General features: G+C 41.9%; 1 long non-coding RNA gene across 1 annotated transcript; it reads right to left on the reverse strand.

Moving 5' to 3' along the window:
- Positions 1-527: 527 nt before the first annotated feature.
- On the reverse strand, positions 528-5,812 carry LOC122474533. Its single transcript, XR_006294932.1, has 3 exons — positions 5,566-5,812; positions 1,304-1,437; positions 528-1,214 (listed from the first exon to the last, which is right to left on the reverse strand). It is a non-coding gene; the product is annotated as an uncharacterized LOC122474533 (long non-coding RNA).
- Positions 5,813-6,129: the final 317 nt, after the last annotated feature.

Genomic DNA, 6,129 nt, shown 5'->3' on the forward strand with positions numbered 1-6,129 from the left:
TTGGTGGGTTCGAGCCCCACGTCGGGCTCTGTGCTGACAGCTCAGAGCCTGGAGCCTGCCTCGGATTCTGTGTCTCCCCCTCTCTCTCCCTCTCCCCCACTCACACTCCGTCTTTCTCTCTCTGTGTCTCAAAAATGAATAAACATTAAAAAAAAAAATTTTTTTTTAAAATAACAAAGTGACCGATAATGAATCTTACTATACATTAGAGAATTAGGGATCACCTATTACAGGGAACCTTAGCAAATGACCATTGTATAAGTCAAGTTGGTTGGATGGTGGTCATCTCATAGGGTTCAACCTACAGACAACCTTGGATCCCACTTCCACCCTTTCCTTTTAAAATCAAGGGGGAAAGAGGAAGCTCACAGGTATGAACCACCTTACGCATGGTCACATGACTTATCGGGAGGCAACTTGAGAACAAGGTCCACTTGTGCCTTAGCCAGTGACTCTTCCCACCACACCATGAGATGACCGTAGACCCAGGACAAGGACGAGTGTGAGAAATGATTAAACAAATAGAAGAAGATGGTTATTCATTTTTAAATTACCAAGACACTGAATATTGAAAATACGATTTGATGTCTCCTACTGATACATATTACCCTGGGCTTGTACCTCGAAGTACTACAAAAGTGAGAATGACACGTGACCTCCGGAGGATGCCTGTCGATCTATTTTTATAAAAACTGAAGGACTGGAGCGTGCCCCATCCATCTGCCCTGCCAGCCTCACCCTATCCTCTTACCCCCTCCTCCCATCCCTCTTTTGCCCCACCTTGAAACCTTATGGAAGCCATAAGGTTTTCCACTGAAAACCTCCTTCAACTGAAATTCAGTGATGTCTCGCCCACTAGCCCCTACTCTCTCCCTCCCTCTTGGAGACCAGTCACTCCTTGTCTAGGACAGTGGCCCATGTTCTTTAGCGCCAAGTTTGCCAACCGGCCACCATCCTGTCAGGAATGATGCAGAATGTGTGAAGGACCCAAGATTTTGTCCTACTTACAAATTAGCAAGCTACCTTGCGACTGTTTCTGGATGCTGCTAGAAGACACGAGACTCCTGGATCAGAGACCAGTAACTTTCTTACTCACAGCGAAGAGTTGCAGAGCTTCATGCTGGTTTGTGCAGGCTCACCACGAGTCCCATCATTCCCATGGGGCCAGGCTAAGGGTCCAGAATGCATCCTGGTGCATGTGGTGGGCTACATTCCTGGAGAAGAACAAGGGCGGGATATGGGGATTCATGGCTTGCACAGTGAGCGGAAACAAGTCTGCTCTTTTTCGGGGGGGAGGAAGTACCTCATCTCTCAGAATGGCTGCTGCAAACATATCTGGCCTAGATAAAGTCCAGCCAAGCCTTACACTCTTGGCCCACCTCGCAAGAAGATGCAGGCTCGCACAGGGTCCATGGCAGATTGGTTCTCCTTACAAATCTGGAGGGTATTTCAGAGAGTGGGAACCAAATAAAGCAGTACTTAGTTGTTGGTGGTTTTTTGTTCAATTCTTGCAAAACCTAGAACTTAATTGAAAAGTAATTCATGCATGTGGTTTAAAAATCGCTTTCATTTAATAATTTTAGGCCCTCGCCCCTTACCCAGAGGGCAAAAATGCTATTAATGGTTTCTTGTATATCCTTCCAGAAATATTCCATTCACAGACGTGTGTATTCATTTCAGGGATCTCAAAGGGGAGCAGGATGTGCATATTGTTATTACCTTGCCTTTGCAAAAGACTGCCTCTTGAATGCGTTCTAGGCAGTACGAGATTATTGCATAACACGGAGGCATCAAAATTTATCCACGTGCTCACCTACTGGCAGAGAACTGCGCACTTCCGAGCGTCCCTGTGGGATTCATTCCCAGAAGTGGAGTTTCTACTTGGTGTAGACGGTACATTGAGGGGACTTCAGGGGCTGCATTTTTTTAGGTTGTCATCTTCAGAGCTCTGAATAGCAGGTCTTTTAGACAATTTTATTTAATTTTACGGAAATCGCCCTCTGAGGGTTTGTGTTCCTGCTTCCCACCCCCGCAGGAAGCAGTCTTCTCCTTCTTTTGAGTTTTATCTGTAACACTTCCTCTCAGACCTGAGTCCCCTAGACTGTGGCGAGCCGGTTTGTGTGGGTCCTGCAGCCAGACCACCTGGGTTCCAGTCCTGCAACATCATAACTAGCCCTGTCATGTGGAGGTGGCGAACTTAAACTCCTCATGCCTCAGTTTCCTTATCTGTGCATGTGAGGATGTGTTGAATAAACATGTATGAAGAAGTGAGGTCATGTTTGCACTTAACTGAGCACTCAGCTCAGATGAGCTCTTTTTATTGGTTTAATATTCGTCTTTAAATCTGTTCTATTTTTTTAATGTTTATTTAGTTTTGAGAGAGAGAGAGAGAGAGAGAGAGAGAGAGAGAGCATGTGAGCAGGGGGAGGGCAGAGAGAGAGACACGGAATCCGAAGCAGGCTCCAGGCTCCGAGCTATCAGCACAGAACCCGACGTGGGGCTCGAACCCACAAACCGCGAGATCATGACCTGACTGAAGTCGGACGCTTGACCCACTGAGCCACCCAGGCGTCCCTAAATCTGTTCTATTTTTAAACTTAGTTTTATGCTAAGAGATGTGCAATGATATAGATCTGGTGCGCTATCTACATTTTAAGCTACAAGATAGTATATACGTAACTATAAAATCAAAGAAATAATGGTAATATTCTGCCACAACTGGGAAAGTTCTGTCCTGAGAAAGAGCATTATTAGAAATGCCTCGAGCGGTTCAAATCAAATAGGTTCAAGTAGTATCACGTAGATGTTATGATATTCATTTCTTCAAATATAAGTGATGTTGAGCGTTTCTCCTATGGTCATCTATCATTTTATTTTCTTTTTGTAAACTGGCTATTTTTTTTTTTTTTTGCCTGATTCTATATGAAGTTTTGGTCTTTATCCATCAGTTTGTAAGAGGATTTTATGAATGTAAGAGATTAGTTCTTTGTCACATATACTACCAATTTCTTCCTGTTCCTGTTTGAAAAGTATTCTGAGAGTGTTTTTTTTTTTTTCATCCAGCTTCCTTCAGTTGATCTAATTTATCAGTTTTTTCTTCTGTGGCACCTGAATTTGGGGCTTGCTTAGAACTATATGCCCCCTCCCACACTACATGCACATTCTCCCCTGACTTTGTCTCATCCTTTCTCTGGGTCTGTTTTACTCTGAACCTTCATTCCATCACAGATCTATTTAAATGTAAGGTGTGAAGGGGCGCCTGGGTGGCTCAGTCGGTTGAGTGTCCGACTTTGGCTCAGGTCATGATCTTGCAGTTCGTGGGTTCGAGCCCCTCATCGGGCTCTGTGCTGACAGCTCGGAGCCTGGAGCCTGTTTCGGATTCTGTGTCTCCCTCTCTCTGCCCCTTCCTTGCTCATGCTCTGTCTCTCTCTGTCTCTGAAAGATGAATAAACATTAAAAAAAAATTTTTTTTAAATGTAAGGTGTGAAGGATGCACCTGACTTGATTTATATATGTCTACATGGCTGTTTACACCAGTACCATTTATTGAATAATTCAGTTTTCCTCACTGAATTGAATTGCCACACTCCTTTGCTAAATTCAAGTTCGCTAAATTTGCTGTGTTAATGATTAAATCTGTATATTTATTATCAGACCCTATTACGTTTCTTCATTAATACATGTATTAATATGCTAGTATCTAAGAGCTAGAGTCAAGCTTTGTAATGTTGTTACCCTATACTTGGAGAACTAATTCCTATCCCTACTCTTTTTACTAATTGCCTTCACTGTTCTTGCATGTGATATTTCAAAGTAAAAAAATGGAACGATCTATTTTCCTTAGCAATTAATTTAGCAAGGACTAATGTCTTCGTAGCATCAAGTCCTGGTATCCAAGCACAGGGATTTATTTCCATCTTCTATTATGCCCTTCAGTGGTGTTCTGAATACTTATTCATAGAGATGTTGGAACATTTCTTGTTAATTTTTTTATTTCAGATTCCATTAAAATTGGGGTCAATTTTTCCTTATTTTATATGTGTGAGAAAAGTCCTTGATTTTTGAAATTACTTTCATACAGAGAGAGCTTATGAATTTTCTTACAGTTTATTATTGGTTTTCTTTGCTGTCTTGTTTCCAAGAAGCAAATAATGACAATTTTATTTTATCTCTAATGCTTACACTTCTTGTTTTACTCCCTTTTTTGCTGAATGCGCCTGACAACTGAGGAAGGTAAGACTAGAGACCTAGGAGGGAGGCTTGAAATATTGAAATAAGGGTTTGAAAAGGAAGTTATTGCCACCAAAATAAACGAAACTCCCAAATTTATGCTCTCTGGGAGCACAGTTATGAGAAAAGTCAGAAAAAGATGTCTAGGACCTTAGAGACGCGTGAAGGAGTGAAGCATAAAGCCTATGAAGCATTACATTGCTATTATTACGTGACAGAAGTTTTAAGACATTTTATCATCTCTGAATGATGAACAGCATCGGATCGCTTGCTGTGTATATATTCATTGGAAGGTGTCAAACATAATTTCATGTTTACTTTGACTTTTCCCTCTGTCCGCTCCTTTTTAATTTGCTTTTTCAAGACTTATAGATTTGGCGAAAACGAGGCAAGTCAACAACTTACATTAGTTTCATTGCATGATGTGTCCGTTTACGTTATGGAATTGTATACATACAAACAAAACTGGATAGAGATAATATAGACCAACTGCTTGATAAGAAAACGTGCCCGTGTTTCAGTAGCATACCAGTGTCAACATTGAAGGAGATATTTTTTTATTAATCTGATTAAATATTAATAAAGTTAATAAATTAATAAATCATAATAATACGATTAAAAGAGGCACAACAAAAGCACTGAAAACTTCCTGTGTGCCGAGCATTGAGCACGGTGATCTAAATGGATTTTCTCATCTAATCCCCACAAAAATGAAGTTTGCGTGGCGCCTGGGTGGCGCAGTCGGTTAAGCGTCCGACTTCAGCCAGGTCACGATCTCACGGTCCGTGAGTTCGAGCCCCGCGTGGGGCTCTGGGCTGATGGCTCAGAGCCTGGAGCCTGTTTCCGATTCTGTGTCTCCCTCTCTCTCTGCCCCTCGCCCGTTCATGCTCTGTCTCTCTCTGTCCCAAAAATAAATAAACGTTGAAAAAAAAATTAAAAAAAAAAATGAAGTTTGCAAAAGCTTAATTGCCCAAATCCACACTTTATGACTTGTTATTTTCAAAGCCAGTTCTGTACGACTCTAAAATCCCAGCCCAGGCACCAATTTAGTCCAAAAACACTGTTCATTTACTTCTCAATGATACTTAGGAAATCACAAATGTTGGTCCCAAATCAAATTATTTTTTTAAAAAAACCCATCAATAAATGCAAGCTGTTAAAAGATTAACTTAAATAAAACACTCAGTAAAGATTAAAAAGTGGCATAATCTAATCAAAGGAAATGTATGGCGTGCCCACGGGGGCATTCTCCGTGGATGTACACAGAGCATTTCTATCTGAAAGAGAAAACGATCCTTCAGGGAGCCTTCTCTAAGAAACTCAAGCATCTCGTACCTTTCATGTAGGATGTTCACTCAGAAATGTTTTAGATGAAAGCTGACATCAGAATCCGAGAGCTCGTTGCCCGAAGGCAGGTGCACACGGCCAGCTTCCGGGCTCTGCTTCTTCCTAAGGCCGCGTTCTTCCTGAAAAGCCTGCCGTGGATGGAGCCCTGATGCATCAGGATGGGATTGTCGTGATGCATGACAGTGACTTTGCCACTTCTGGGGCCTGGGGAACACCAGTCAGGCGTGAGTCTGAAAGAACATGTGACAGGGAGAGAGGTGGGAGAGAAGTTGTCAGACGATAGTCCAGACGAGAGTCCCTTTATTACTGCAACTCACAGTCGGACTTAACTAGAAGTCACATGCAAATCCACGGGGTTCCTGTGGCTGCTTAGACCAGTAACAGTGAGTCACATGCTTTCGTGTAACCAATATCCTTTTTTTTTTAATTGAAGCGTAGTTAACATAAAATGTTATATTAATGTCAGGTGTACAACATAGTGATTTGAGATTTATATACATTATGAAATGCTCCCCACGACAAATGTAGTCACCATCGGTCACCACACAAACT

The sequence above is a fragment of the Prionailurus bengalensis genome, chromosome D4 (assembly GCF_016509475.1).
Source record: "Prionailurus bengalensis isolate Pbe53 chromosome D4, Fcat_Pben_1.1_paternal_pri, whole genome shotgun sequence".
NCBI classification, from domain to species: domain Eukaryota; kingdom Metazoa; phylum Chordata; class Mammalia; order Carnivora; family Felidae; genus Prionailurus; species Prionailurus bengalensis.